This window comes from Capricornis sumatraensis, chromosome 8, assembly GCF_032405125.1.
Source record: "Capricornis sumatraensis isolate serow.1 chromosome 8, serow.2, whole genome shotgun sequence".
NCBI classification, from domain to species: Eukaryota; Metazoa; Chordata; class Mammalia; order Artiodactyla; family Bovidae; genus Capricornis; species Capricornis sumatraensis.
In genome coordinates, this window is record NC_091076.1 from 23,347,247 (window position 1) to 23,362,040 (window position 14,794).

Consider the following 14,794-nt stretch of genomic DNA (forward strand, 5'->3'; position numbering starts at 1 on the left):
TGCAATGTGGGAGACCTGGGTTCGATCCCTGGGTCAGGAATATCCCCTGGAGAAGGAAATGACAACCCACTCCAGTATTCTTGCCTGGAGAATCCCATGGACAGAGGAACCTAGTGAGCTACAGTCCACGGGTTGCAGAGTCAGACATGACTAAGCGACTTCAGTTCACTTCAAGATCGTGGCATCAAGTCCCATCCCTTCATGGCAGATAGATGGGGAAACAATGGAAGCAATAAAAAAAACTTTATTTTGGGGGGATCTAAAATCACTGCAGATGGTGACTGCAGCCATGAAATTAAAAGATGCTTGCTCCTTGGAAGAAAACCTATGACTAACCCAGATAGCATATTAAAAAGAGACATTACTTTGCCAACAAAGTTCCGTCTAGTCAAAGTTATGGTTTTTCCAGTAGTCATGTATGGATGTGGGAGTAGGACTATAAAGAAATGTGAGCACTGAAGAATTGAAGCTGTGTGGTGTTGGAGAAGACTCTTGAGGGTCCCTTGGACTGCAAGGAGATCCAACCAGTCCATTATACAGAGAATCAATCCTGACTATTCATTGGAAGGACTGATGCTAAAGCTGAAACTCGGATACTTTGGCCACCTGTTGTGAAGAAATGACTCATTGGTAATGACCCTGATGCTAGGAAAGCTTGAAAACTGGAGGAGAAGCATATGAGAGAGGATAAGATGGTTGGATGGCATCATTGACTCCATGGAAATGAGTTTAATAAACTCGGGGAGTTGGTAATGGACAAGGAAGCCTGGCGTGCAACAGTCTATGTGATCACAAAGAGTCAGACATGACTGAGTGACTGAACTGAACTGAGGAAATGGAAGCCAAATTCCCCTTTCCTATTTGCCTCAAAGTTCTCCCAGGAGATACACATATACTGACATAGGTAATAAATAGTACAGCGAAAATTACAACACTACTTCTAAGAGCAGTGGTGACACCCTATTCATTCTCTTCATTATTATTTGAAGTGGATTGATTTAGTTTGATGTAAGACAGACTTTAAATATCCAAGGTGACTCCATCTTCCTACCACTCAGTGAGGAACCTGGAAATTCCAGCCTCAGAATGTAAAACTTCATTACACAGAGAGGAATTTTAACACACAATAGTATAATATCATATATGAAATGAATCGTTAGTCCAGGTTCGATGCATGATACTGGATGCTTGGGGCTGATGCACTGGGACAACCCAGAGGGATGGTACAGGGAGGAAGGAGGGAGGGGGGTTCAGGATGGGGAACACGTGTATACCTGTGGTGGATTCATGTTGATGTATGGCAAAACCAGTACAATATTGTAAAGTAATTAACCTCCAATTAAAATAAATAAATTTATATTTAAAAAGTACAAAGGTATATATTTTGTACAGCAAAACCTCATATATAAACTGCCTACTTCATCTGATGCTTAAATGAATATAGAATGCAATGTCATAAAGGTATAGAAAACACCAACTGTGCCAGACTGAGGGGAAAATTGCATGTCTATCCTCAACAAGGGCATTTGCTGACATAATCATTTTTTAGGAATGATTGTAACCATGTAAGATCTATTTTGGGATCTACCCACATATAGGATGTAACTCTGTTATTTAGTCGCTACATCATGACCAGCACTTTTGGGACCCCATGAACTGTAGTCCACTGGGTTCCTCCGTCTATGGAATTTCCAAGGCAGGAATACTGGAATGCCTTGCCAAAGTCTACTATATTGCAAATGAAAATTTAAATGTATATCTGTCTCTTACATTTCTTTGTGTGCTAGGCACTTCACAGTTATAAAATGTGCATGGTGTTTTATTCTATTTTTCTTTTATATGAACAGTGAGTGGTTGAAGCAATAATTATTTCTTCCTGAAATAGGCAAGTATCTCTAGTTCAACCCTTGTTCCTAGGAGGTGAAACCAGGAACCACGTACCTGGAAGTGCTTGCAAAGATGGCAAGTGCGTTGCATGCCCTCCAGTAGTTATTAGGCAGTGATTTCACAAAACACAAGACTTGAAAGCAATCTGTGTATGTCTGTCTCTGTGCAAGTTTTTTTGTAAGGAGGTTGTGCAAAAGAGTGGAGGATGGAATTAATAAAATTAGCAAATTTTCTTTGTGGTTTCTGTAATTGCCCAGAGAGTATGCTTTCACACTGAATTGGGGGGAAAATAAAAAAATGTTAATGACTCAGTCATGTCCTGCTCTATAAACCAATGGACTGTAGCCTGCCAGGCTAAGCTGTCCATAAAATTTTCCGGACAAGAATATTGGAATGGGTTGCCACTTCCTGCTCTAGGGAATCTTCCCAATCCAGGGATCAAACTCTTTATAATCTGAGCCACCAGGGAAGCTCTCCTGTTACACAGACACAGGAGAAGCTCACAGCTTGCCTGTTTAACTCTCCGCTGTACAAGTTCAATAGAATTATCCTTTCTCTCATAATTTCTTTACTGCATAACACACAAAAAAGCAAATACTACAAAGGATAACTCTCCATTATACATGTAAACATTCTATCTTGATTCCCCCTTCTTTCAGTGAGGTCCAAACAGACACTTGGTGGCTCATGGTAAAGAATTCTGCCTGCAATGAGGGAGATGCAGGTTTGATCCTTGGGTCAAAGGGTTGATCCCTGGAGGAGAGCATGGTAACCCACTACAGTATTCTTGCCTGCAGAACCCCATGGACAGAGGAGCCTGGCAGGGTATATTTCATGGGTTCGCAAAGAGTTGGAGATGACTATGTGACTAACATGGAGAAACACACAGAGCTTGATTTGATAACTAAAAATGAGAACTAAGTTATTTCTTCTAAAACTTTGCCAAAAATAGTGATTACAATGGTATGCCAATTTTATTTTATTTTATTTTTAAATTTTTATTTTTACTTTATTTTACTTTACAATACTGTATTGGTTTTGCCATACATTGACATGAATCTGCCACAGGTGTACATGAGTTCCCAATCCTGAACACCCCTCCCACCTCCCACCCCATATCATCTCTCTGGATTACTTTTTCCTTAAATAATCTGAAAGAATGAAACCTAATTTTAAAGAAAGCTTATTGCTTCTAAAAAATAAAACAAGTTTTATTTTTTATTTTTATTTTGTTACTTTACAATATTGTATTGGTTTTGCCATATATTGACGTGAATCTGCCATGGATGTACATGTGTTCCCCATCCTGAACTCCCCACAAGTTAGATTTTTGTTTTGAGGCTTTGCAAATGAAAGATTTTTGACCAATTTTAAACACAATTTTGGCATCTCAAATAGTGATAAAATATATAATGGAATAGATGGGCCTCTGCAATGCCTACAAACATTCCCAAATGGTGTAATTATTAATTGCTTATTTAGATATACTTTAGAGGCAGAAGTGGATTTAAAATCAGAAAGCTAAATTTGGTCTAGACTGCTTCATTGAAAAGCTATATAACTGCAAATAAGGCAATAACTACACTAAACTTTATTCTCTCAAACAGGCAATAAATATATATTGACAATCCATGATGTACAGGACTGGGTGTGCAGAGGTAAAAATACACTTTGCCAGATGAAGCCTAATGTGAAGTGTTTACAGATGCAAAATGGGATATACTAAACATTCATTATAGAACCTTCCATCTCAGGCATTAAAGGAGAAATAAATATTCTTGCTCAACGAAGGCTAGAGAGACAGGAAAATCAAACATTGTCTGAGTCATGCTTCCAATAACAAGAGGCAGATAAGACATCTACAATATGTCAGTCTAATGTTCCCTGCTTCCAACAACACAAGACTCTACACATGGACATCACCAGATGGTCAACACTGATATCAGATTGATTATATTCTTTGCAGCCCCAAAGATGGAGAAGCTCTATACAGTCAGCAAAAACAAGACCAGGAGCTGACTCTGGCTCAGATCATGAACTCCTTATTGCCAAACTCAGACATAAATTGAAGAAAGTAGGGAAAACCACTAGACCATCGAGGTATGACCTGAATCAAATCCCTTATGATTATACAGTGGAAGTGAGAAATAGAAATAAAGAACTAGATCTGATAGACAGAGTGCCTGATGAACTATGGACGGAGGTTCATGACACTGTACAGCAGACAGGGAGCAAGAGCATCCCCATTAAAAAGAAATGCAAAAAAGCAGGATGGCTGTCTGAGGAGGCCTTACTAATAGCTTTGAAAAGAAGAGAAGTGAAAAGCAAAGGAGAAAAGGAAAGATATAAGATCTGAATGCAGAGTTCCAAAGAATAGCAAGAAGAGATAAGAAAGCCTTCCTCAGCAGTTAATGAAAAGAAATAGAGGAAAACAATAGAATGGGTACCAAGGGAACATCTAATGCAAAGATGAGCTCAATAAAGGACAGAAATGGTATGGACCTAACAAGCAGAAGATACTAAGAAGAGGTGGCAAGACTACACAGAAGAACTGCACAAAAAAGATCTTCATGACCAAGATGATCACGATGGTGTGATTACTCACCTAGAGTCAGACATCTTGGAAAATGAAGTCAAGTGGGCCTTAGAAAGCATCACTATGAACAAAGCTAGTGGAGATGATGGAATTCCAGTAGAGCTATTTCAAATCCTGAAAGATGATGCTGTGAAAGTGCTGCACTCAACATGCCAGCAAATTTGGAAAACTCAGCAGTGGCCACAGGACTGGAAAAGGTCAGTTTTCATTCCAATGCCAAAGAAAGACAATGCCAAAGAATGCTCAAACTACCGCACAATTGCACTCATCTCACACGCTAGTAAAGTTATGCTCAAAATTCTCCAAGCCAGGCTTCAGCAATACATGAACCGTGAACTTCCAGATGTTCAAGATGATTTTAGAAAAGGCAGAGGAACCAGAGATTGAATTGCCAACATCTGCTGGATCATCAAAAAAGCAAGAGAGTTCCAGACAAGCATCTATTCCTGCTTTATTGACTATGCCAAAGCCTTTGACTGTGTGGATCACAATAAACTGTAGAAAATTCTGAAAGACAGGAATACCAGACCACCTGACCTGCCTCTTGAGAAACCTATATGCACGTCAGGAAGCAACAGTTAGAACTGGACATGGAATAACAAACTGGTTCCAAATAGGAAAATGAGTATATCAAGGCTGTATATTGTCACTCTGCTTATTTAACTTATATGCAGAGAACATAATGAGAAACGCTGGGCTGGAAGAAGCATGAGCTGGAATCAAGATTGCTGGGAGAAATATCAATAACCTCAGAGATGCAGATGACACCACCCTTATGGCAGAAAGTGAAGAGGAACTAAAAAGCCTCTTGATGAAAGTGAAAGAGGAGAGTGAAAAAGTTGGCTTAAAGCTCAACATTCAGAAAACTAGGATCAAGGCATCTGGTCTCATCACTTCATGGCAAATAGATGGTAAAACAGTGTCAGTCTTTATCTTTTGGGGCTCCAAAATCACTGTAGATGGTGACTACAGCCATTAAATTAGGGGGAAAAAAAGAAATGCTTTCTGGGGTTAATGTCTGGGGAAAAAAAAAAAAGACACTTACTCCTTGGAAATAAAGTTATGACCAACCTAGATAGCATATTCAAAAGCAGAGACATTACTTTGCCAACAAAGGTCCATCTAGTCAAGGCTATGGTTTTTCCAGTGGTCGTGTATGGATGTGAAAGTTGGACTGTGAAGAAAGCTCAGCACAGAAGAATTGATGCTTTTGAACTGTGGTGTTGGAGAAGACTCTTGAGAGTCCCTTGGACTGCAAGGAAATCCAATCAGTCCATTCTAAAGGGGATCAGTCCTGGGTGTTCTCTGGAAGGACTGATGCTAAAGCTAAAACTCCAATACTTTGGCTACCTCATGTGAAGAGTTGACTCATTGGAAAAGATTCTGATGCTGGGAGGAATTGGGGGCAGGAGAAAAAGGGGGTGACCGAAGATGAGATGGCTGGATGGCATCACTGCCTCACTGGACATGAGTTTGGGTGAACTCTAGGAGTTAGTGTTGGACAGGGAGGTCTGGCATGCTCTGATTCATGGGGTCACAAACAGTCGGACACAGCTGAAGAACTGAACTGAACTGGACTGATTTCATCATCTATAGAACAGTCTCCTATTTCCAGAGAGAAATCATTGGAAATGATAAAGAAAAAAAACCCAGAGATAATGCCTTTCTTCTTACTAATATTAGTAAATGGGAAAAGAGGAAAGCAAATTGTGCAAACAGTGAGGAAAGAGAGAAGACCTACTCTTCAAAAACTGAAAATAAGAGAAGATTCAAATTTTCCTTAACATGGTGAGAAAGAAAAAAAAATGTCAATAAAGTTATTTTAAACACAGAAAATTCCTGCCCTGTGACTAATTGTACAGAGAGATGGTTTCTAATTAAATTTATCTCCTCCTCAGAGCTTTTCTCAGAGTAGTTTTCACATCTTTATTTCTCAAGCTATAGATTAATGGATTCATCATGGCAACCACATTGATGTAAAAGAGAGAAGATAGCTTTCTCTCATTCATAGACCCAGCAGAAGATGATTTGAGATACATAAATATGCATGATCCAAAGAACAGAGAAACAGCAGTGATTTGGGAACTGCAGGTATTGAAGGCTTTGGACCTGCCCTCTATGGAGCATATGAGGAGGATATTGGTGAGGATGAGCCATAGGAGACAAAATGGTGAGATTAGGTACAATGATGTTAATACCTACCACAATGAAAAGTTCCAGCTCACTGATGTAGGAACTTGTGCAGGAGAGCTGGAAGAGAGAGTGGATGTCACAAAAATAATGATGGATGGTATTTGCATCACAGAAGGTCAGTCTTAGCATGCATCCAGTGTGAGCCATGGCACAAGAAAATGCCACCAAGTAGGAACCAAGTATAAGGCTGGAACACAATTTAGGGGACATAACAACATTATACAAAAGTGGGTTGCAGATGGCCACATAGCGATCATAGACCATTGATGTCAGCACATAGATCTCAGGAAAAAAAAAAAAAAACACACACACAGAAAAAATAAAGCTGAGTCATGCACCCCATGTAAGAAATAATATTCTTCTTTGATGTGAAGTTACTCAGCATTTTGGGTGTAAACACAGAAGAATAACAGAGATTTATGAAGGACAAGTTAAAGAGGAAAAAGTACTCAGAGGTGTGTAGGTGTGAATTTAGCCCAATTAGAATGATCAGTCCCAAATTCCCCATCACAGTGGTCATATGCATTACTACAAACAGGAAAAACATGGGCAGTTGGAGATATGGTTGGTCTGTTAATCTCAACAGAACAAATTCAGTCACAAAAGAATCATTTATAGGAGCCATTCTTCTCTAAAGGAATCTGTGGACTCAGGAGAAAAGTGTAACATTAGAAAACACCTCAGTTCTTGCCATAATATTTCATCCTACAATAGAGTATACACTGGCAATGCATGAACTTAGACCCTACCTAGACCCTTGGAGTTTATCTTTACCATTATCATGTACAGAGTGAAATGGACTTTCCTTTTATCAGAGCTTTTATAAGCTAATATAGACATCACAAACTTAGCCTATAGTGGGAAGACCACAGGCAATGATGACGCTGGAAAAATAGAGGGAGAAACTGTTGACCAGGACAGGATTGTACTACTTTCCTCTCAATGTTTCTTCCCTCACCAGGAAAATTGGAGGCAGTGTTCCTAACAAGCTGGAGCTAGCTTCTAATACAGATTAGTCTTCACTGGTAGGAACCAAGAACCCTGTTTCTAATACAAAATGAAGGCACCAGAATCCTCATGAGGTTATTTACCCTGCCAGAGAGTAAAAGCTACAAAGGTAGAAGACTGAGAGTTCCACCTACTTAGGGGAGACTTCTTGATTGATATACTCTTTGAGCCCCTGAATGACTCTGAATATTCTCTGACCAATCCCCTGAAGAGATTTTCCCACAAGCTTCACTTCATTTAGGTCCCTGGATTTTTCTCAAAACAAAGATTATATATTGTAATTTGAATTCAAAAACTTACCCCCCCTTAGTTCAGAAAACTTCAGGGCTGGCTCTCTTACCAGGGGTCTCTACCCAGTTGATACTGGAAATGCATTTTCAGATTCTTGAGGCTTAATTCCTTTGATTCTAAGGGAGACAGCATAGACTTAAATCGACATATTCCTTGGAAATTTTTCTTAACTAATATAATATCTGATAATTATTTTCAGTCCTTTCGAGCAGCAGAGAAAAAAAAAGTTTTTATTATTACACTTGCTACCTGATTAGACACAGAAGATTTAATGTGTATGTAATCATGGGATGCATTTGGTTAAAAATAGGCTAGAAGCTTGTTCAGTCTTTTTCTCAGTGTATAGGTTATATGTATACATGGGAATAAGCCAATTATATATCTTGGATCATGACCTGTCTTTTGTTTCTTGTGGGCTCAATGCTTTACTCCTTTTCATTTTAGGTATTGTACATCCCTCAGTGTAGATCTGAAGTAACTTCTCATCTCCTCATTACCTTCACCTCTAAGGAAAAACTAATATATTATTTTGTTCCTTCTTATTCCCATTTCCCCAATGGACAAATTCTCTGTAAGGCTCCTATTTCCAGGTTTCCTTATTTCTTTATCTGAAAATTTTCAAGTGTTACAGCAACTCATTTCAGTTCTCTCTCTAGAATATCTCTGAAATAATTTGCAATGTTGTATACTCCTTCTATGGGGCTTCCCAGTGGCTCAGTGGAAAAGAAACTGCCTGCTAATGCAAGAGACACGGGTTTGATCCCTGGGTCCGGAAGATCTCCTGGAGAAGGAAATGGCAATCTCTTCCAGTATTCTTACCTGGAAATCCCATGAACAGAGGAGCCTGGTGGTTTACAGTCCATGATGTCACAGAGTCAGACAAGACTTAGCAACTCAACAACAACATTCCTCTATAGTTTACACTTTTAAAAACTTATTTGAAATTTCTACTTGATTCTCCCACTGGGTCATTTTCTGTTACATTTAAGTAACTGAGGTTATCAATTTCTTCTCATCACAGAAAAGAATAGGGACTATGGAGTTGGAGATAGTGTTGTGAACCTTAATTTCCTACTTACAAACTATAATTCTTTGGGTAAGTGATTTCTCTTTCTGTTCCATCCTGTAAAATAGTGATGGTAGAAACAGTTTCTGTTTGATTGAACTACTGTGTTGATTCAATGAAAAAAGCTTAAGTGAACTGGCTAAGAAAATACCTGGAATATGGTTAACAGTCAATAAACGACAGCTCTCATTATCCATGCTTATAAATTTCACTAGGTTCTCCACCACAGCACTCATCAGACTTTTTTGCCACCTGATTATCTGTGCTCCTCTAGAAACTGTAAATTCTATGAAGAAAAATATTTCTTCTACTTTGTTTACTATATGGCTCCCAGATCTAAGACAATGCAGAGTACCTAGAAGAAAATCAATAAATATACCTGAAAATCATGTTATTTTTCTCTAAGAGCCATCAGAACATATTCAACATTTCTCTTATACCAAGTCACAACATCTGCAACCACAATGACCTCCACCCATGTTCCTTAGCCACCACACAATTTCTGACTTTGGATGTTTAAACTGAACTACAGTAATACTGAACTTTAGTGGCTTCTAATGATTATTTTAGCATTTTTGAAAATACTCACTCTTATTTAGCCATAAACACCGAAGTCTGAAATCATTGCTGTATCTCTCTCTAGTTCAAGTACCTCCGATGGTTCTCCATTACCCACTTGAAAATTCAAGCAATGTAATAAAAATATATTTCTCAAAGTTATGATTAAATATTGGTTAAAACTAAATAAGAAATTGAGTAAGAGTTATCTTTGATGAGAAGCCATGAAAAGACCAATTTGATTTATGAAGTCTTTTGCATAAATTAACTATTAAAAAAAATTTAACCTTCTTAAAACCATATTAAAGAAAATTAGAGAATGTTTACTTTTCTGAGACAAAACAATTGCTTTGGTAAGTTCAACTTATTTTAGAAATATATATGTGTTTGCATTTGAAAAATAAATACTTATATGTCTATATTTATACACACATTGCTTACATTTAGTGGAAGGAAGGGAAAGATAATCATTTTGAAATATAAGAGCCTTCTCTTATTAACAGAAAAGCATCAAACTCTCAAAAGAATGTCTTCAATTTGCTCAAAAAGTAGTTCCTCACACACAAAACAGTGACTTGTGCTACCAAAATTAAGTGATTTATTTATTTTCATAACAACTCCTGAGAGAGAGAGAGATGGAAAAGACCAATAGGCACTGAACTTCTAATGAATAAAAATTAAGAGTATGGCATCTAAATTTTTTTGTTTTTTTGAAATTTTTTCATAGCTCCCTACCTGTTGTTTACAATCTTTGAAATACATTGTATAGTATTTAAATCTACTAGTCTAGCTAAATTAGGTAAGAGAAGGTATGATACATGATATAGCATTTTGGAGAATAATCCAATGTATTGAAGCAAATTACTAATTATATAAACAGAGGTTAGAAATACCCCAGGAAACTTCACAAATGCTTATGATATTAATTTTAAATAAGAGACACTAGACTCTTTTCAGGGAAATCCTTGTACCAGTCCTGGCTCTCCATCTCAAAGAAAGTCTGATTATACACAGTAAAGATGCCAGTGGAAGTTATGATGTATTAAAAGCTGACTAAGATGTCTGTGTTTCTCAGACCCTAAGTAAAGATAATCAAGCAGAAAAAGGACCTGTCAATCCATGTGGTCAGTGCTCAGTTTTCATGTCCTCTTCAGAACCAAGTGGCCATATCTGAGTGCCCCTTCATTTCCTCAAAAAAGTCCATAGCCAGAAATTTCTGAACAAATTAAAAAATGAAAAATAGCATGCAAAAATGTGTCTTAACAAATCCCACAGTGTAACAGTACATGCATTATTTGAAAAGAAGTGCAATAATTGGGGTTACTCTATGTAGGGTATCAACTAGTTATCAATGATCAACACAGAAAAAATATCTTGCCTCTGAGATTCGTTAGATCATAAATTCTCCAAACAGTCTACAAGATAATAGATGATAGATGAGGAAAAAGAGCATTGGGTCTAAAGATCTTTTTTTTTTTTTTCTCCTAAATGGGAAAGGAAAGCCTTCTTACAAATAGCATCTGCCCTGAAAGTAACAATATTCTTCAGAATCAAAACTATCAGAGTGTGAAAAATCAATCTCTGATAATTCTCCCTGTGAATTAAGTGAAAGTGAAAGTCACTCAGTCGTGTCAGACTCTGCAACCCCTAGGTTATACAATCCATGGAATTCTCTAGGCCAGAATGGCAAAGAATCCACCTGCAGTATGGGAGACCTGGGTTCAATCCCTGGGTTAGGAAGATCCCTTGGAGAAAGGAAAGTCTACCCACTGCAGCATTCTGGCCTGTGAATTAAGGAAGAATGTTATTTGTCTCTGAGTAGGTCCTTGTCAGAGAATGAGGATTTTATCATTGGGAAATATTTTGGAAATATTTTTAAATGTTTTCAAGATGTTCTAAGTAACCAGCTCCCATTGGTGGAAAATTTTGACTTGGATAAGATTTGAATTAATTAAAAAAATTGCTTCAGTGAATTTCCCAAATGAGAGCTCTTAAGAAAAATTTTAAAAATCAGATTAAGATCCTTGAAATGTATGCCTAAAATTTTAATTGCAGAAAAATTTATAATACTACGGGAGAACAAATTGACAATTATTTTGCAATCTAATTTCACCTCCTTTTATCTCACTCTGAGAAGACTGAGTTCTTCAGCAGAATGTCAATAAAGGAAAGCAGTTCTTTTTTTTAATTTAAAGTTTTAATTTCTATTGGAGAAATAGAATAGAAATATTGTGATAGTTTCAGTTGACAGTGAAAAGACTCAGCCATATACATATATTTTTCCATTCTTCCCCAAACTCCTCTCACATCCAAGCTATCACATAGCATTAGGTAGAGTTCCCTGTGGTATACCAGAGGTCCTTGTTGCTTTTCCATTTTTAAATATAGCAGTGTGCACAAATCCATTCCAAACTCCCCATCTCTTCTTCCCATCCTTCCCCTGGCAACCATTAGTTCATTCTCTAACTCTGTGAATCACTTTCTGTTCTGTAAGTTCATTTGCATTATTTCTTGTTGGATTTCAAATATAAGGGATTTCATATATTTCCCCTTCGGTGTCTGATGTACGTCGTTCAGTATAACAATCTCTAGGTCCATCCATGTTGCTGCAAATGGCATTATTTCATTCATTTTTAATGGCTGAGTAGTATTCCATTGTATATATGCACCATGACTTCTTTATCCATCCCTCTATTAATGGATATTTAGATTGCTTCCATGTCTTGGCTATTGTAAATAGTGATGCAATGAACATTGGGGTGCATGTTTATCTGTTCAGTCGATGCTTTTCTCCAATATATGCCCAGGGGTGGGATTGCAGTGTCATATGGTAGTTCTATTTTTTTTTTTTTTTTAAGGAACTGCCATACTGTTCTTCATAGTGGCTATACAAATTTACATTCCCACCAGCAGTGTAGAAGGGTTCCTTTCTCTCCACACCTTTTCCAGCATTTATTCTTTTTGGATTTTTTTGGTGATAGCCATTTTGGCAGGTGTGAGGTAATACTCAACCTAAAACAAATCAAATCAGGTTAAGGCCAAAATAAAACACTTCTAGACATAAAAAGAAAAAAATAATAAAGCTAGTGGAAGTAAAGAAATCCTAAAGATAAGAGCAGAAATAAATGCAGTAGATAAAACAGTTGCAAAGATCAAAGAAATGAAAATATGGTTCTTTGAAAAGATAAACAAAATGGATAAACCTTTAGCAAAACTCACATTAAAAAGGGAGGGGACTCAAATCAATAAAATTAAAAATGGAAAGTAAAAAGTTACAAATGACTCCACAGAGATACAAAGAATCATAAGACTATGATGAGCAACTGTATGCCAATATATGGACAACCAGGAAGAAATGGACAAATTCTTAGAAAAGCACAGTCTCCCAAGACTGAGCCAAGGAGAAATAGAAGATATGAACAGACCAATCTCAAGCACTAAAATTGAAACTGTTATTAAAATACTCCCAACAAACAAAAGCCCAGGACCTTATGGTTTTGAAGGGAATTCTACCAAACATTTACAGAAGAATTAACACATATGCTCCTGAAACTGTTCCCAAAAAATTGCAGAGGAAGGAAAAGGTTCAAACTCATTCTATGAGGCCACCAAGACCTGAAACCAAAGCCAGACAAAGATAGCACAAAAAAGAAAATTATAAGCCAATAGCATTGATGAAAATAGATGCAAAACTCCTCAACAAAATTCTAACAATCTGAATCCAACAATACTTTTGAAAGATCACACACCAGGATCAATTGGAATTCATCCCAGGGATGCAAGGATTTTTCAAATTCTGCAAATCAATCAATGTGATATACCACACCAACCAATCAAAGAATAAAAACAATATGATCATCTCAATAGATGTACAATAAATTTTTGACAAAATTCAGCACCAATTTATGATAAAAACTCTCCAGAAAGTCATGGAGGGTACATGTGCATGTGTGCTAAGTCCCTTCAATTTTGTCCAACTCTTTGTGACACTATGAACTGTAGCCCACCAGGCTCCTCAGTCCATGGGATTCTTCAGGCAAGAATATTGGAGTGGGTTGCCGTTTCCTTCTCCAGGGGATCTTCCTAACCCGGGGATCGAACCTGGGTCTCCTGCTTTACAGGCAGATTGTTTATTACTGAGCCATAGAAATTAGGGAGTAGCAGAGATCCTTAGGCTTCTGAGAGTCTGTTTCTGCCCTGTTTCAAACCAGGGATCTTTGACATATGAGGCAAACATGATAACTACTACACTACAGATAACAAGACCTAGAGGGTACCTTAACATAATAAAGGCCATATACAACAAACCTATAGCAACCCACTCCAGTATTCTTGCCTGGAAAATTCCATGGGCAGAGGAGGCTGGAGGGCTACAGTCTATGGGGTCACAAAAAGTGGGACACAACTGAAAGACTGTGCACAGAATCATTTAAGTATTTTAGACTAACCATTTCCCCATATTTTCTCAAAACGAAAGTAATCCAACATCCTATTTGAGAAAAGTCATAGCTTGAATTAGTCATCAAATATTTCTTTCAGATTATCATTTTCTAACAGCATTTTGAGTATTTTATACCTTAAAATCCACGAGGAAGTAGACAACAAAACAGAAGCGATAAGGTTTTGCCCAAGTCACATACAGTGTTGGAGGTTGATGAGTTTAATTTTTTAATTATCAAATGACTTTTCATTCTATCCATAGAAATCCTGTGATCTCTTTCATATTTCTAGGTCTTCCAGAAAAGGAAGGGAATCATAAAAATGAGTCTTTTAATTTCAAAATTTTATTTCCTAGATTCCTTATCCCTAATTTGAGTTTTAATCACTAATAGTTATTTTATCTTCAGGGGGGAAAAAAATGTCCTATAACTTTTTCCTCACAGGTAGTCACAACATTTCTACCTTCATCTCAAAAGACCCTACTATAGTATGGTCACTGTGTATCATAAGTTTATTAAAGCTTTATGGACTAAACATTTAATGTATTAGATGGAATAGGTAAAAAAAAAACCCATATTTAAACGCAGTTCCTAAGCCTCATGAGGAACCCCCACAAAGACCTCTTATTTATTGGCAATGTGGCTTGTTGACCTTGGCGTCATGACAGGATTCTGAACTCTTTAATCTACCAAACACTGTTCCTTGAATTACAAACACTTGAAAGTGTTCCATTTTTTTTTCTTAATTTTTTGGAA

At 37.3% G+C, this 14,794-nt stretch overlaps 1 pseudogene; it reads right to left on the minus strand.

Annotated features, from left to right (window-relative positions):
• Window positions 1-6,366: 6,366 nt before the first annotated feature.
• Window positions 6,367-7,301, minus strand: LOC138083482 (olfactory receptor 8B3-like; annotated as a pseudogene).
• Between the last annotated feature and the right edge of the window lie 7,493 nt (window positions 7,302-14,794).